Source organism: Amblyomma americanum, chromosome 1 (assembly GCF_052857255.1).
Source record: "Amblyomma americanum isolate KBUSLIRL-KWMA chromosome 1, ASM5285725v1, whole genome shotgun sequence".
In the NCBI taxonomy this organism is placed as follows: Eukaryota; Metazoa; Arthropoda; class Arachnida; order Ixodida; family Ixodidae; genus Amblyomma; species Amblyomma americanum.
Window position 1 is genome coordinate 180,169,164 of NC_135497.1, and position 18,028 is coordinate 180,187,191.

The following is an 18,028-nucleotide window of genomic DNA, read 5'->3' on the forward strand; positions in this document are numbered from 1 at the left end:
CACAATCCGAACCACCCGTTTTTCTGTATTGTTTGCAGAGACGAAGGAGCTGCAAGGCAGCTAGCATCGGCAGAAAGAAGACATGGATTAACTTTGTTTAAAAAAATTCAACAACCAGTTTACAGTCGGCACTACTGTTGTTCTTCATGCGACGCATCATGGCGTCAAGCAGACACAGGAAAAACCTGGGTCCGAACAATGGTAATAGATTCGCGTTCTTTTCTTTTGCAACATTGCATATACCAGTGCCGTTAGAGACGTTCCAAAACACAATTCTGAACCATACGTTTTTCTGTATTGTTTGCAGAGACGCTGGAGCTGCGAGGCGGCTAGCTTCGGAAGACAGAAGACATGGAATTATTTTGTTTAAAAAGATTCAACAACCACTTGATTGTCGGCACTTCTGTTGTTCTTCATGCGACGCATCATAGCGTCAAGCAGACCCAGGAAAATCCTGAGCCCGAACAATGGTAATAGATTCGCGGTGCTTTATTTTGAAACCTTGCACTTTCAAGTGCCCTTAGAGACATTCCAAAACACAATTCTTTACCATCCGTATTTCTGTATTTTTTCAGACGATGAAGCTGCAAGACGGCTAGCTTCGGCAGAGAGAAGACAAGGAATATTTTTGTTTCAAAAATTCAGCGACCACTTGAGAGTCGCCACTTCTGTTGCTCTTCATACGACGCATCGTGGCGTCAGACACCAAGGAAAACCTGGGCCAGAAGAACGGTAATAGATTCCCATTGCTATATTTTCCAACATTGCATTTTGATGTGTCCAAAGAGAGATTTCAAAACAATCTGAAACATCCGTTTTTCTGTATTGTTTGCAGAGATGAAGGAGCTGCTGGCCGGCCAGCTGCGGCAGACAGAAGACGTGGAATATTTTTGTTTAAAAATTCTTCGACCACTTGAGAGTCGGCACTTCTGTCGTTCTTCATAGGACGCATCATGGCGTCAAAGACACCCAGGAAATCCTGGGCCGGATAAAAGGTAAGAGATTCCCTTTGCTACAGTTTTCAACATTGCATTTACATGAGTCCTAAGAGACATTCCAAAACACAATCGGAACCATCCGTCTTTCTGTACTGTTTGCAGAGGCGCAGGAGCTGCAAGGCGGCTAGCTTCGGCATACAGAAGACATCGAATAATTTTGTTTAAAAATTTAAGCAACCCTTTGACAGTCGGCACTTGTGTTGTTCTTCATGCGACGCATCATGGTGTCAAGCAGCCCCAGGAAAAACCCCAGTCCGAACAATGGTATTAGTCTTCGCGTTGCTTTCTTCTGCAGCATTGCATTTTCCAGTGCCCTTAGAGACATTCGAAAACACAATTCTTTACCATCCGTATGTCTGTATTTTTTGCAGAGACCAAGGAGCTGCAAGATGGCTAGCTTCGGCAGAGAGAAGACAAGGAATATTTTTGTTTAAAAAATTCAGCGACCACTTGAGAGCCGGCACTTCTGTTGTTCTTCATGGGACGCATCATGGCGTCAAGCAGACACAGGAAAAACCTGAGTCCGAACAATGGTAATAGATTCGCATTCCTTTCTTTTGCAACATTGCATATACCAGTGCCCTTAGAGACGTTCCAAAACACAATTCTGAATCATACGTTTTTCTGAATTGTTTGCAGAGACGCTGGAGCTGCGAGGCGGCTAGCTTCCAAAACACAATTCTGAATCATACGTTTTTCTGTATTGTTTGCAGAGACGCTGGAGCTGCGAGGCGGCTAGCTTCGGCAGAGAGAAGACATAGAATATTTTTGTTCTAAAAATTCAGAGAGCACTTGAATGTTGCCACTTCTGTTGTTCTTCATGCGACGCATCATGGCGTCAAAGACGCCCCGGAAAACCTGGGCCAGAAGAAAGGTAATAGATTCTCTTTGCTATATTTCCCAGCATTGCATTTACGTGTGTCCTAATAGACATTCCAAAACACAATCTGAGCCACACGTTTTTCTGTTTTGTTTGCAGAGACGAAGGAGCTGCTGGATGGCCAGCTGCGACAGACAGAACACATGGGATATTTTTGTTTAAAAATACAGCGACCACTTGAGAGTCGGGACTTCTGTTGTTTTTCATGCGACGCATCATGGCGTCAAAGACACCAAGGAAAACCTGTGCCAGAAGAACGGTAATAGATTTTCTTTGCTATATTTTCCAACGTAAAATTTACATGTGTCCAAAGATACATTCCAAAACAAGATCTGAACCATCCGATTTTCTGTATTGTTTGCAGAGACGTAGGAGCAGCAAGGCAGCTAGCTTCGACAGAAAGAAGACATGGATTAACTTTGTTTAAAAAAATTCAACAACCAGTTTACAGTCGGCACTACTGTTGTTCTTCATGCGACGCATCATGGCGTCAAGCAGACAGGAAAAACCTGGGTCCGAACAATGGTAATAGATTCGCGTTCTTTTCTTTTGCAACATTGCATATACCAGTGCCGTTAGAGACGTTCCAAAACACAATTCTGAACCATACGTTTTTCTGTATTGTTTGCAGAGACGTTGGAGCTGCGAGGCGGCTAGCTTCGGAAGACAGAAGACATGGAATTATTTTGTTTAAAAAGATTCAACAACCACTTGATTGTCGGCACTTCTGTTGTTCTTCATGCGACGCATCATAGCGTCAAGCAGACCCAGGAAAATCCTGAGCCCGAACAATGGTAATAGATTCGCGGTGCTTTATTTTTAAACCTTGCACTTTCAAGTGCCCTTAGAGACATTCCAAAACACAATTCTTTACCATCCGTATTTCTGTATTTTTTTCAGACGAAGGAGCTGCTGGCCGGCCAGCTGCGGCAGACAGAAGACGTGCAATATTTTTGTTTAAAAATTCTTCGACCACTTGAGAGTCGGCACTTCTGTCGTTCTTCATAGGACGCATCATGGCGTCAAAGACACCCAGGAAATCCTGGGCCGGATGAAAGGTAAGAGATTCCCTTTGCTACATTTTTCAACATTGCATTTACATGTGTCCTAAGAGACATTCCGAAACACAATCGGAACCATCCGTCTTTCTGTACTGTTTGCAGAGGCGCAGGAGCTGCAAGGCGGCTAGCTTCGGCATACAAAAGACATGGAATAATTTTGTTTAAAAATTTAAGCAACCCTTTGACAGTCGGCACTTGTGTTGTTCCTCATGCGACGCATCATGGTGTCAAGCAGCCCCAGGAAAAACCCCAGTCCGAACAATGGTATTAGATTCGCGTTGCTTTCTTTTGCAGCATTGCATTTTCCAGTGCCCTTAGAGACATTCGAAAACACAATTCTTTACCATCCGTATGTCTGTATTTTTTGCAGAGACCAAGGAGCTGCAAGATGGCTAGCTTCGGCAGAGAGAAGACAAGGAATATTTTTGTTTAAAAAATTCAGCGACCACTTGAGAGTCGGCACTTCTGTTGTTCTTCTTGGGACGCATCATGGCGTCAAGCAGACACAGGAAAAACCCGAGTCCGAACAATGGTAATAGATTCGCATTCCTTTCTTTTGCAACATTGCATATACCAGTGCCCTTAGAGACGTTCCAAAACACAATTCTGAATCATACGTTTTTCTGAATTGTTTGCAGAGACGCTGGAGCTGCGAGGCGGCTAGCTTCCAAAACACAATTCTGAATCATACGTTTTTCTGTATTGTTTGCAGAGACGCTGGAGCTGCGAGGCGGCTAGCTTCGGCAGAGAGAAGACATAGAATATTTTTGTTCTAAAAATTCAGAGAGCACTTGAATGTTGCCACTTCTGTTGTTCTTCATGCGACGCATCATGGCGTCAAAGACGCCCCGGAAAACCTGGGCCAGAAGAAAGGTAATAGATTCTCTTTGCTATATTTCCCAGCATTGCATTTACGTGTGTCCTAATAGACATTCCAAAACACAATCTGAGCCACACGTTTTTCTGTTTTGTTTGCAGAGACGAAGGAGCTGCTGGATGGCCAGCTGCGACAGACAGAACACATGGGATATTTTTGTTTAAAAATACAGCGACCACTTGAGAGTCGGGACTTCTGTTGTTTTTCATGCGACGCATCATGGCGTCAAAGACACCAAGGAAAACTTGTGCCAGAAGAACGGTAATAGATTTTCTTTGCTATATTTTCCAACGTAAAATTTACATGTGTCCAAAGATACATTCCAAAACAAGATCTGAACCATCCGATTTTCTGTATTGTTTGCAGAGACGTAGGAGCAGCAAGGCAGCTAGCTTCGACAGAAAGAAGACATGGATTAACTTTGTTTAAAAAAATTCAACAACCAGTTTACATTCGGCACTACTGTTGTTCTTCATGCGACGCATCATGGCGTCAAGCAGACAGGAAAAACCTGGGTCCGAACAATGGTAATAGATTCGCGTTCTTTTCTTTTGCAACATTGCATATACCAGTGCCGTTAGAGACGTTCCAAAACACAATTCTGAACCATACGTTTTTCTGTATTGTTTGCAGAGACGTTGGAGCTGCAAGGCGGCTAGCTTCGGAAGACAGAAGACATGGAATTATTTTGTTTAAAAAGATTCAACAACCACTTGATTGTCGGCACTTCTGTTGTTCTTCATGCGACGCATCATAGCGTCAAGCAGACCCAGGAAAATCCTGAGCCCGAACAATGGTAATAGATTCGCGGTGCTTTATTTTGAAACCTTGCACTTTCAAGTGCCCTTAGAGACATTCCAAAACACAATTCTTTACCATCCGTATTTCTGTATTTTTTTCAGACGAAGGAGCTGCTGGCCGGCCAGCTGCGGCAGACAGAAGACGTGCAATATTTTTGTTTAAAAATTCTTCGACCACTTGAGAGTCGGCACTTCTGTCGTTCTTCATAGGACGCATCATGGCGTCAAAGACACCCAGGAAATCCTGGGCCGGATGAAAGGTAAGAGATTCCCTTTGCTACATTTTTCAACATTGCATTTACATGTGTCCTAAGAGACATTCCGAAACACAATCGGAACCATCCGTCTTTCTGTACTGTTTGCAGAGGCGCAGGAGCTGCAAGGCGGCTAGCTTCGGCATACAAAAGACATGGAATAATTTTGTTTAAAAATTTAAGCAACCCTTTGACAGTCGGCACTTGTGTTGTTCCTCATGCGACGCATCATGGTGTCAAGCAGCCCCAGGAAAAACCCCAGTCCGAACAATGGTATTAGATTCGCGTTGCTTTCTTTTGCAGCATTGCATTTTCCAGTGCCCTTAGAGACATTCGAAAACACAATTGTTTACCATCCGTATGTCTGTATTTTTTGCAGAGACCAAGGAGCTGCAAGATGGCTAGCTTCGGCAGAGAGAAGACAAGGAATATTTTTGTTTAAAAAATTCAGCGACCACTTGAGAGCCGGCACTTCTGTTGTTCTTCATGGGACGCATCATGGCGTCAAGCAGACACAGGAAAAACCTGAGTCCGAACAATGGTAATAGATTCGCATTCCTTTCTTTTGCAACATTGCATATACCAGTGCCCTTAGAGACGTTCCAAAACACAATTCTGAATCATACGTTTTTCTGAATTGTTTGCAGAGACGCTGGAGCTGCGAGGCGGCTAGCTTCCAAAACACAATTCTGAATCATACGTTTTTCTGTATTGTTTGCAGAGACGCTGGAGCTGCGAGGCGGCTAGCTTCGGCAGAGAGAAGACATAGAATATTTTTGTTCTAAAAATTCAGAGAGCACTTGAATGTTGCCACTTCTGTTGTTCTTCATGCGACGCATCATGGCGTCAAAGACGCCCCGGAAAACCTGGGCCAGAAGAAAGGTAATAGATTCTCTTTGCTATATTTCCCAGCATTGCATTTACGTGTGTCCTAATAGACATTCCAAAACACAATCTGAGCCACACGTTTTTCTGTTTTGTTTGCAGAGACGAAGGAGCTGCTGGATGGCCAGCTGCGACAGACAGAACACATGGGATATTTTTGTTTAAAAATACAGCGACCACTTGAGAGTCGGGACTTCTGTTGTTTTTCATGCGACGCATCATGGCGTCAAAGACACCAAGGAAAACCTGTGCCAGAAGAACGGTAATAGATTTTCTTTGCTATATTTTCCAACGTAAAATTTACATGTGTCCAAAGATACATTCCAAAACAAGATCTGAACCATCCGATTTTCTGTATTGTTTGCAGAGACGTAGGAGCAGCAAGGCAGCTAGCTTCGACAGAAAGAAGACATGGATTAACTTTGTTTAAAAAAATTCAACAACCAGTTTACAGTCGGCACTACTGTTGTTCTTCATGCGACGCATCATGGCGTCAAGCAGACAGGAAAAACCTGGGTCCGAACAATGGTAATAGATTCGCGTTCTTTTCTTTTGCAACATTGCATATACCAGTGCCGTTAGAGACGTTCCAAAACACAATTCTGAACCATACGTTTTTCTGTATTGTTTGCAGAGACGTTGGAGCTGCGAGGCGGCTAGCTTCGGAAGACAGAAGACATGGAATTATTTTGTTTAAAAAGATTCAACAACCACTTGATTGTCGGCACTTCTGTTGTTCTTCATGCGACGCATCATAGCGTCAAGCAGACCCAGGAAAATCCTGAGCCCGAACAATGGTAATCGATTCGCGGTGCTTTATTTTGAAACCTTGCACTTTCAAGTGCCCTTAGAGACATTCCAAAACACAATTCTTTACCATCCGTATTTCTGTATTTTTTTCAGACGAAGGAGCTGCTGGCCGGCCAGCTGCGGCAGACAGAAGACGTGCAATATTTTTGTTTAAAAATTCTTCGACCACTTGAGAGTCGGCACTTCTGTCGTTCTTCATAGGACGCATCATGGCGTCAAAGACACCCAGGAAATCCTGGGCCGGATGAAAGGTAAGAGATTCCCTTTGCTACATTTTTCAACATTGCATTTACATGTGTCCTAAGAGACATTCCGAAACACAATCGGAACCATCCGTCTTTCTGTACTGTTTGCAGAGGCGCAGGAGCTGCAAGGCGGCTAGCTTCGGCATACAAAAGACATGGAATAATTTTGTTTAAAAATTTAAGCAACCCTTTGACAGTCGGCACTTGTGTTGTTCCTCATGCGACGCATCATGGTGTCAAGCGGCCCCAGGAAAAACCCCAGTCCGAACAATGGTATTAGATTCGCGTTGCTTTCTTTTGCAGCATTGCATTTTCCAGTGCCCTTAGAGACATTCGAAAACACAATTCTTTACCATCCGTATGTCTGTATTTTTTGCAGAGACCAAGGAGCTGCAAGATGGCTAGCTTCGGCAGAGAGAAGACAAGGAATATTTTTGTTTAAAAAATTCAGCGACCACTTGAGAGTCGGCACTTCTGTTGTTCTTCTTGGGACGCATCATGGCGTCAAGCAGACACAGGAAAAACCCGAGTCCGAACAATGGTAATAGATTCGCATTCCTTTCTTTTGCAACATTGCATATACCAGTGCCCTTAGAGACGTTCCAAAACACAATTCTGAATCATACGTTTTTCTGAATTGTTTGCAGAGACGCTGGAGCTGCGAGGCGGCTAGCTTCCAAAACACAATTCTGAATCATACGTTTTTCTGTATTGTTTGCAGAGACGCTGGAGCTGCGAGGCGGCTAGCTTCGGCAGAGAGAAGACATAGAATATTTTTGTTCTAAAAATTCAGAGAGCACTTGAATGTTGCCACTTCTGTTGTTCTTCATGCGACGCATCATGGCGTCAAAGACGCCCCGGAAAACCTGGGCCAGAAGAAAGGTAATAGATTCTCTTTGCTATATTTCCCAGCATTGCATTTACGTGTGTCCTAATAGACATTCCAAAACACAATCTGAGCCACACGTTTTTCTGTTTTGTTTGCAGAGACGAAGGAGCTGCTGGATGGCCAGCTGCGACAGACAGAACACATGGGATATTTTTGTTTAAAAATACAGCGACCACTTGAGAGTCGGGACTTCTGTTGTTTTTCATGCGACGCATCATGGCGTCAAAGACACCAAGGAAAACCTGTGCCAGAAGAACGGTAATAGATTTTCTTTGCTATATTTTCCAACGTAAAATTTACATGTGTCCAAAGATACATTCCAAAACAAGATCTGAACCATCCGATTTTCTGTATTGTTTGCAGAGACGTAGGAGCAGCAAGGCAGCTAGCTTCGACAGAAAGAAGACATGGATTAACTTTGTTTAAAAAAATTCAACAACCAGTTTACAGTCGGCACTACTGTTGTTCTTCATGCGACGCATCATGGCGTCAAGCAGACAGGAAAAACCTGGGTCCGAACAATGGTAATAGATTCGCGTTCTTTTCTTTTGCAACATTGCATATACCAGTGCCGTTAGAGACGTTCCAAAACACAATTCTGAACCATACGTTTTTCTGTATTGTTTGCAGAGACGTTGGAGCTGCGAGGCGGCTAGCTTCGGAAGACAGAAGACATGGAATTATTTTGTTTAAAAAGATTCAACAACCACTTGATTGTCGGCACTTCTGTTGTTCTTCATGCGACGCATCATAGCGTCAAGCAGACCCAGGAAAATCCTGAGCCCGAACAATGGTAATAGATTCGCGGTGCTTTATTTTGAAACCTTGCACTTTCAAGTGCCCTTAGAGACATTCCAAAACACAATTCTTTACCATCCGTATTTCTGTATTTTTTTCAGACGAAGGAGCTGCTGGCCGGCCAGCTGCGGCAGACAGAAGACGTGCAATATTTTTGTTTAAAAATTCTTCGACCACTTGAGAGTCGGCACTTCTGTCGTTCTTCATAGGACGCATCATGGCGTCAAAGACACCCAGGAAATCCTGGGCCGGATGAAAGGTAAGAGATTCCCTTTGCTACATTTTTCAACATTGCATTTACATGTGTCCTAAGAGACATTCCGAAACACAATCGGAACCATCCGTCTTTCTGTACTGTTTGCAGAGGCGCAGGAGCTGCAAGGCGGCTAGCTTCGGCATACAAAAGACATGGAATAATTTTGTTTAAAAATTTAAGCAACCCTTTGACAGTCGGCACTTGTGTTGTTCCTCATGCGACGCATCATGGTGTCAAGCAGCCCCAGGAAAAACCCCAGTCCGAACAATGGTATTAGATTCGCGTTGCTTTCTTTTGCAGCATTGCATTTTCCAGTGCCCTTAGAGACATTCGAAAACACAATTCTTTACCATCCGTATGTCTGTATTTTTTGCAGAGACCAAGGAGCTGCAAGATGGCTAGCTTCGGCAGAGAGAAGACAAGGAATATTTTTGTTTAAAAAATTCAGCGACCACTTGAGAGTCGGCACTTCTGTTGTTCTTCTTGGGACGCATCATGGCGTCAAGCAGACACAGGAAAAACCCGAGTCCGAACAATGGTAATAGATTCGCATTCCTTTCTTTTGCAACATTGCATATACCAGTGCCCTTAGAGACGTTCCAAAACACAATTCTGAATCATACGTTTTTCTGAATTGTTTGCAGAGACGCTGGAGCTGCGAGGCGGCTAGCTTCCAAAACACAATTCTGAATCATACGTTTTTCTGTATTGTTTGCAGAGACGCTGGAGCTGCGAGGCGGCTAGCTTCGGCAGAGAGAAGACATAGAATATTTTTGTTCTAAAAATTCAGAGAGCACTTGAATGTTGCCACTTCTGTTGTTCTTCATGCGACGCATCATGGCGTCAAAGACGCCCCGGAAAACCTGGGCCAGAAGAAAGGTAATAGATTCTCTTTGCTATATTTCCCAGCATTGCATTTACGTGTGTCCTAATAGACATTCCAAAACACAATCTGAGCCACACGTTTTTCTGTTTTGTTTGCAGAGACGAAGGAGCTGCTGGATGGCCAGCTGCGACAGACAGAACACATGGGATATTTTTGTTTAAAAATACAGCGACCACTTGAGAGTCGGGACTTCTGTTGTTTTTCATGCGACGCATCATGGCGTCAAAGACACCAAGGAAAACTTGTGCCAGAAGAACGGTAATAGATTTTCTTTGCTATATTTTCCAACGTAAAATTTACATGTGTCCAAAGATACATTCCAAAACAAGATCTGAACCATCCGATTTTCTGTATTGTTTGCAGAGACGTAGGAGCAGCAAGGCAGCTAGCTTCGACAGAAAGAAGACATGGATTAACTTTGTTTAAAAAAATTCAACAACCAGTTTACATTCGGCACTACTGTTGTTCTTCATGCGACGCATCATGGCGTCAAGCAGACAGGAAAAACCTGGGTCCGAACAATGGTAATAGATTCGCGTTCTTTTCTTTTGCAACATTGCATATACCAGTGCCGTTAGAGACGTTCCAAAACACAATTCTGAACCATACGTTTTTCTGTATTGTTTGCAGAGACGTTGGAGCTGCGAGGCGGCTAGCTTCGGAAGACAGAAGACATGGAATTATTTTGTTTAAAAAGATTCAACAACCACTTGATTGTCGGCACTTCTGTTGTTCTTCATGCGACGCATCATAGCGTCAAGCAGACCCAGGAAAATCCTGAGCCCGAACAATGGTAATAGATTCGCGGTGCTTTATTTTGAAACCTTGCACTTTCAAGTGCCCTTAGAGACATTCCAAAACACAATTCTTTACCATCCGTATTTCTGTATTTTTTTCAGACGAAGGAGCTGCTGGCCGGCCAGCTGCGGCAGACAGAAGACGTGCAATATTTTTGTTTAAAAATTCTTCGACCACTTGAGAGTCGGCACTTCTGTCGTTCTTCATAGGACGCATCATGGCGTCAAAGACACCCAGGAAATCCTGGGCCGGATGAAAGGTAAGAGATTCCCTTTGCTACATTTTTCAACATTGCATTTACATGTGTCCTAAGAGACATTCCGAAACACAATCGGAACCATCCGTCTTTCTGTACTGTTTGCAGAGGCGCAGGAGCTGCAAGGCGGCTAGCTTCGGCATACAAAAGACATGGAATAATTTTGTTTAAAAATTTAAGCAACCCTTTGACAGTCGGCACTTGTGTTGTTCCTCATGCGACGCATCATGGTGTCAAGCAGCCCCAGGAAAAACCCCAGTCCGAACAATGGTATTAGATTCGCGTTGCTTTCTTTTGCAGCATTGCATTTTCCAGTGCCCTTAGAGACATTCGAAAACACAATTGTTTACCATCCGTATGTCTGTATTTTTTGCAGAGACCAAGGAGCTGCAAGATGGCTAGCTTCGGCAGAGAGAAGACAAGGAATATTTTTGTTTAAAAAATTCAGCGACCACTTGAGAGCCGGCACTTCTGTTGTTCTTCATGGGACGCATCATGGCGTCAAGCAGACACAGGAAAAACCTGAGTCCGAACAATGGTAATAGATTCGCATTCCTTTCTTTTGCAACATTGCATATACCAGTGCCCTTAGAGACGTTCCAAAACACAATTCTGAATCATACGTTTTTCTGAATTGTTTGCAGAGACGCTGGAGCTGCGAGGCGGCTAGCTTCCAAAACACAATTCTGAATCATACGTTTTTCTGTATTGTTTGCAGAGACGCTGGAGCTGCGAGGCGGCTAGCTTCGGCAGAGAGAAGACATAGAATATTTTTGTTCTAAAAATTCAGAGAGCACTTGAATGTTGCCACTTCTGTTGTTCTTCATGCGACGCATCATGGCGTCAAAGACGCCCCGGAAAACCTGGGCCAGAAGAAAGGTAATAGATTCTCTTTGCTATATTTCCCAGCATTGCATTTACGTGTGTCCTAATAGACATTCCAAAACACAATCTGAGCCACACGTTTTTCTGTTTTGTTTGCAGAGACGAAGGAGCTGCTGGATGGCCAGCTGCGACAGACAGAACACATGGGATATTTTTGTTTAAAAATACAGCGACCACTTGAGAGTCGGGACTTCTGTTGTTTTTCATGCGACGCATCATGGCGTCAAAGACACCAAGGAAAACCTGTGCCAGAAGAACGGTAATAGATTTTCTTTGCTATATTTTCCAACGTAAAATTTACATGTGTCCAAAGATACATTCCAAAACAAGATCTGAACCATCCGATTTTCTGTATTGTTTGCAGAGACGTAGGAGCAGCAAGGCAGCTAGCTTCGACAGAAAGAAGACATGGATTAACTTTGTTTAAAAAAATTCAACAACCAGTTTACAGTCGGCACTACTGTTGTTCTTCATGCGACGCATCATGGCGTCAAGCAGACAGGAAAAACCTGGGTCCGAACAATGGTAATAGATTCGCGTTCTTTTCTTTTGCAACATTGCATATACCAGTGCCGTTAGAGACGTTCCAAAACACAATTCTGAACCATACGTTTTTCTGTATTGTTTGCAGAGACGTTGGAGCTGCGAGGCGGCTAGCTTCGGAAGACAGAAGACATGGAATTATTTTGTTTAAAAAGATTCAACAACCACTTGATTGTCGGCACTTCTGTTGTTCTTCATGCGACGCATCATAGCGTCAAGCAGACCCAGGAAAATCCTGAGCCCGAACAATGGTAATCGATTCGCGGTGCTTTATTTTGAAACCTTGCACTTTCAAGTGCCCTTAGAGACATTCCAAAACACAATTCTTTACCATCCGTATTTCTGTATTTTTTTCAGACGAAGGAGCTGCTGGCCGGCCAGCTGCGGCAGACAGAAGACGTGCAATATTTTTGTTTAAAAATTCTTCGACCACTTGAGAGTCGGCACTTCTGTCGTTCTTCATAGGACGCATCATGGCGTCAAAGACACCCAGGAAATCCTGGGCCGGATGAAAGGTAAGAGATTCCCTTTGCTACATTTTTCAACATTGCATTTACATGTGTCCTAAGAGACATTCCGAAACACAATCGGAACCATCCGTCTTTCTGTACTGTTTGCAGAGGCGCAGGAGCTGCAAGGCGGCTAGCTTCGGCATACAAAAGACATGGAATAATTTTGTTTAAAAATTTAAGCAACCCTTTGACAGTCGGCACTTGTGTTGTTCCTCATGCGACGCATCATGGTGTCAAGCGGCCCCAGGAAAAACCCCAGTCCGAACAATGGTATTAGATTCGCGTTGCTTTCTTTTGCAGCATTGCATTTTCCAGTGCCCTTAGAGACATTCGAAAACACAATTCTTTACCATCCGTATGTCTGTATTTTTTGCAGAGACCAAGGAGCTGCAAGATGGCTAGCTTCGGCAGAGAGAAGACAAGGAATATTTTTGTTTAAAAAATTCAGCGACCACTTGAGAGTCGGCACTTCTGTTGTTCTTCTTGGGACGCATCATGGCGTCAAGCAGACACAGGAAAAACCCGAGTCCGAACAATGGTAATAGATTCGCATTCCTTTCTTTTGCAACATTGCATATACCAGTGCCCTTAGAGACGTTCCAAAACACAATTCTGAATCATACGTTTTTCTGAATTGTTTGCAGAGACGCTGGAGCTGCGAGGCGGCTAGCTTCCAAAACACAATTCTGAATCATACGTTTTTCTGTATTGTTTGCAGAGACGCTGGAGCTGCGAGGCGGCTAGCTTCGGCAGAGAGAAGACATAGAATATTTTTGTTCTAAAAATTCAGAGAGCACTTGAATGTTGCCACTTCTGTTGTTCTTCATGCGACGCATCATGGCGTCAAAGACGCCCCGGAAAACCTGGGCCAGAAGAAAGGTAATAGATTCTCTTTGCTATATTTCCCAGCATTGCATTTACGTGTGTCCTAATAGACATTCCAAAACACAATCTGAGCCACACGTTTTTCTGTTTTGTTTGCAGAGACGAAGGAGCTGCTGGATGGCCAGCTGCGACAGACAGAACACATGGGATATTTTTGTTTAAAAATACAGCGACCACTTGAGAGTCGGGACTTCTGTTGTTTTTCATGCGACGCATCATGGCGTCAAAGACACCAAGGAAAACCTGTGCCAGAAGAACGGTAATAGATTTTCTTTGCTATATTTTCCAACGTAAAATTTACATGTGTCCAAAGATACATTCCAAAACAAGATCTGAACCATCCGATTTTCTGTATTGTTTGCAGAGACGTAGGAGCAGCAAGGCAGCTAGCTTCGACAGAAAGAAGACATGGATTAACTTTGTTTAAAAAAATTCAACAACCAGTTTACAGTCGGCACTACTGTTGTTCTTCATGCGACGCATCATGGCGTCAAGCAGACAGGAAAAACCTGGGTCCGAACAATGGTAATAGATTCGCGTTCTTTTCTTTTGCAACATTGCATATACCAGTGCCGTTAGAGACGTTCCAAAACACAATTCTGAACCATACGTTTTTCTGTATTGTTTGCAGAGACGTTGGAGCTGCGAGGCGGCTAGCTTCGGAAGACAGAAGACATGGAATTATTTTGTTTAAAAAGATTCAACAACCACTTGATTGTCGGCACTTCTGTTGTTCTTCATGCGACGCATCATAGCGTCAAGCAGACCCAGGAAAATCCTGAGCCCGAACAATGGTAATAGATTCGCGGTGCTTTATTTTGAAACCTTGCACTTTCAAGTGCCCTTAGAGACATTCCAAAACACAATTCTTTACCATCCGTATTTCTGTATTTTTTTCAGACGAAGGAGCTGCTGGCCGGCCAGCTGCGGCAGACAGAAGACGTGCAATATTTTTGTTTAAAAATTCTTCGACCACTTGAGAGTCGGCACTTCTGTCGTTCTTCATAGGACGCATCATGGCGTCAAAGACACCCAGGAAATCCTGGGCCGGATGAAAGGTAAGAGATTCCCTTTGCTACATTTTTCAACATTGCATTTACATGTGTCCTAAGAGACATTCCGAAACACAATCGGAACCATCCGTCTTTCTGTACTGTTTGCAGAGGCGCAGGAGCTGCAAGGCGGCTAGCTTCGGCATACAAAAGACATGGAATAATTTTGTTTAAAAATTTAAGCAACCCTTTGACAGTCGGCACTTGTGTTGTTCCTCATGCGACGCATCATGGTGTCAAGCAGCCCCAGGAAAAACCCCAGTCCGAACAATGGTATTAGATTCGCGTTGCTTTCTTTTGCAGCATTGCATTTTCCAGTGCCCTTAGAGACATTCGAAAACACAATTCTTTACCATCCGTATGTCTGTATTTTTTGCAGAGACCAAGGAGCTGCAAGATGGCTAGCTTCGGCAGAGAGAAGACAAGGAATATTTTTGTTTAAAAAATTCAGCGACCACTTGAGAGTCGGCACTTCTGTTGTTCTTCTTGGGACGCATCATGGCGTCAAGCAGACACAGGAAAAACCCGAGTCCGAACAATGGTAATAGATTCGCATTCCTTTCTTTTGCAACATTGCATATACCAGTGCCCTTAGAGACGTTCCAAAACACAATTCTGAATCATACGTTTTTCTGAATTGTTTGCAGAGACGCTGGAGCTGCGAGGCGGCTAGCTTCCAAAACACAATTCTGAATCATACGTTTTTCTGTATTGTTTGCAGAGACGCTGGAGCTGCGAGGCGGCTAGCTTCGGAAGACAGAAGACATGGAATTATTTTGTTTAAAAAAATTCAACAACCAGTTGATAGTCGGCACTTCTGTTGTTCTTCATGCGACGCATCATGGCGTCAAGCAGACACAGAAAAATCCTGAGCCCGGACAATGGTAATAGATCCGCGGTGCTTTATTTTGAAACCTTGCACTTTCAAGTGCGCTTAGAGACATTTCAAAACACAATTCTTTACCATCCGTATTTCTGTATTTTTTCAGACGAAGGAGCTGCAAGGCGGCTAGCTTCGACAGAGAGAAGACAAGGAATATTTTTGTTTTAAAAATTCAGCGACCACTTGAGAGTCGGCACTTCTCTTATTCTTCATACGATGCATCGTGGCGTCATAGACACCATGGAAAACCTGGGCCAGAAGAACGGTAATAGATTCCCTTTGCTATATTTTCCAACATTGCATTTACATGTGTCCAAAGAGATTTCAAAACACAATCTGAACCATCCGTTTTTCTGTATTGTTTGCAGAGACGAAGGAGCTGCTGGCCGGCCAGCTGCGGCAGACAGAAGACGTGCAATATTTTTGTTTAAAAATTCTTCGACCACTTGAAAGTCGGCACTTCTGTTGTTCTTCATAGGACGCATCATGGCGTCAAAGACACCCAGGAAAACCTGGGCCAGAAAAAAGGTAAGAGATTCCCTTTGCTATATTTTTCAACACTGCATTTACATGTGTCCTAAGAGACATTCCAAAACACAATCGGAACCATCCGTTTTTCTGTACTGTTTGCAGAGGCGCAGGAGCTGCAAGGCGGCTAGGTTCGGCAGACAGAAGACATGGAATAATTCTGTTTAAAAAATTCAGCAACCAGTTGACAGTCGGCACTTCTGTTGTTCTTCATGCGACGCATCATGGCGTCAAGCAGACAACGGAAAATTCTTAGTCCGAACAATGGTATTAGATTCGCGTTGCTTTCTTTTGCAGCATTGCATATACCAGTGCCCTTAAAGACATTCCAAAACACAATTCTTTACCATCCGTATTTCTGTATTTTTTTGCAGAGACCAAGGAGCTGCGAGACGGCTAGCTTCGGCAGAGAGAAGACAAGGAATATTTTTGTTTTAAAAACTCAGCGACCATTTGAGAATCGGCACTTCTGTTGTTCTTCATGCGACGGATGATGGCGTCAAGCAGACCCAGGAAAATCATGGTCCCGAAGAATGGTAATTCATTCCTTTCGCTATATTTTCCAACATTGCATTTACTAGTGCCCTTAGAGATTATTCCAAAACACAACACTGAACCATTTGTTTTTCTACATTGTTTGCAGACACGCAGGGGCTGCAAGGCGGCGCTTCGGCAGATAGAAGACATGAAATATTTTTGTTAAAAAAATTCAATGAATAAACCCTGTTGAATGTGTAGTGCTCGTCCTGTTCCCTTCCTCGTCCGTGTTGCCAGTTTGCGCACTTATGTATTTCACGAATATGCACCAACAAGCACAGTTGCAAGTACTTCTGAGCACTTGGAAGTCGGCACTTCGGTTGTTCTTCATGCGACGCATCATAATCTTAAACACACCCAGGAAAACCTGGGCCAGAAGAATGGTACTTGATTCCTTTTGCTTTATTTTCCAACATTGCATTTACCACTGCCCTTAGAGAATATTTCAAAACACAACACTGAACCATTTGTTTTTCTTCATTGTTTGCAGAGACGCAGGGGCTGCAAGGCGGCCAGCTTCAGCAGACAGAAGACATGAAGTATTTTGGTTTAAAAAATTCAGTGAGCACTTGAGAGTCGGCACTTCTGTTGTTCTTCATGCGACGCATCATGGCGTCAAAGACACCCAGGAAAACCTGGGCCAGATGACAGGTAAGGGATTCTCTTTGCTATATTTTTCAAGATTGCATTTACATGTGTCCTAAAAGACATTCCAAAACACAATCGGAACCATCCGTTTTTCTGTACTGTTTGCAGAAATGCAGGAGCTGCAAGGCGGCTAGCTTCGGCAGAGAGAAGAGAATGAATATTTTTGTTCCAAAAATTCAGTGAGCACTTGAGAGTCGGCACTTCTGTTGCCCTTCATGCAACGCATCATGGCGTCAAGCAGACCCAGGAAAATCCTGAGCCCGAACAATGGTAATAGATTCGCGGTGCTTTATTTTGCAACATTGCACTTTCCAGTGCCCTTAGAGACATTCCGAAACAATTCTTTACCATTAGTATTTCTGTATTTTTTTGCAGAGACGAAGGAGCTGCAAGACGGCTAGCGTCGGCAGAGAGAAGGCAAGGAATATTTTTGCTTTAAAAATTCAGTCACCACTTGAGAGTCGGCACTTCTTTTGTTCTTCATGAAACAGATCATGGCGTCAAAGACATCAAGGAAAATCTGTGCCAGAAGAACGGTAATAGATTCCCTTTGCTATATTTTCCAACGTTGAATTTACATGTGTCCAAAGAGACATTCCAAAATACGATCTGAACCATCCGATTTTCTGTATTGTTTGCAGAGACGTAGGAGCAGCAAAGCGGTTAGCTTCGGCAGAGAGAAGATAAGGAATATTTTTGGTTTAAAAATTCAGCGGCCACTTGAGAGTCGGCACTTCTGTTGTTTTTGATACGACGCATCGTGGCGTCAAAGACACCAAGGAAAACATGGGCCAGAAGAACGGTAATCGGTTCGTGTTGCTTTATTTTGACACATTGCTTTTCCAATGCCTTTAGGTGCATT